Consider the following 273-nt stretch of genomic DNA (forward strand, 5'->3'; position numbering starts at 1 on the left):
TTGTTCTGTTTGTTGTTGTTGCTTTTGTTTGGGGGGGTTTTGGGGGGGGAGGCGTAGTAGTAGAGACATGCTTGTCCTACGGGTGTGACACAGTGAATTACGAACTTCCCACCACCACCAACATCAAAGGGAATAAAAGCAACAACAAAATCAACAACAACAACAACAACAACAACAACAGCAGCGGCAGCCGCAAAAACAACAACGACAATAGTAGCAACAACGTGAGAAGTGATCGTCTTGTTGTACGTTCATTTATGGAAGTTTTGATTC

Source organism: Aplysia californica, unplaced genomic scaffold (genome assembly GCF_000002075.1).
Source record: "Aplysia californica isolate F4 #8 unplaced genomic scaffold, AplCal3.0 scaffold00204, whole genome shotgun sequence".
Lineage (NCBI taxonomy): Eukaryota > Metazoa > Mollusca > Gastropoda > Aplysiida > Aplysiidae > Aplysia > Aplysia californica.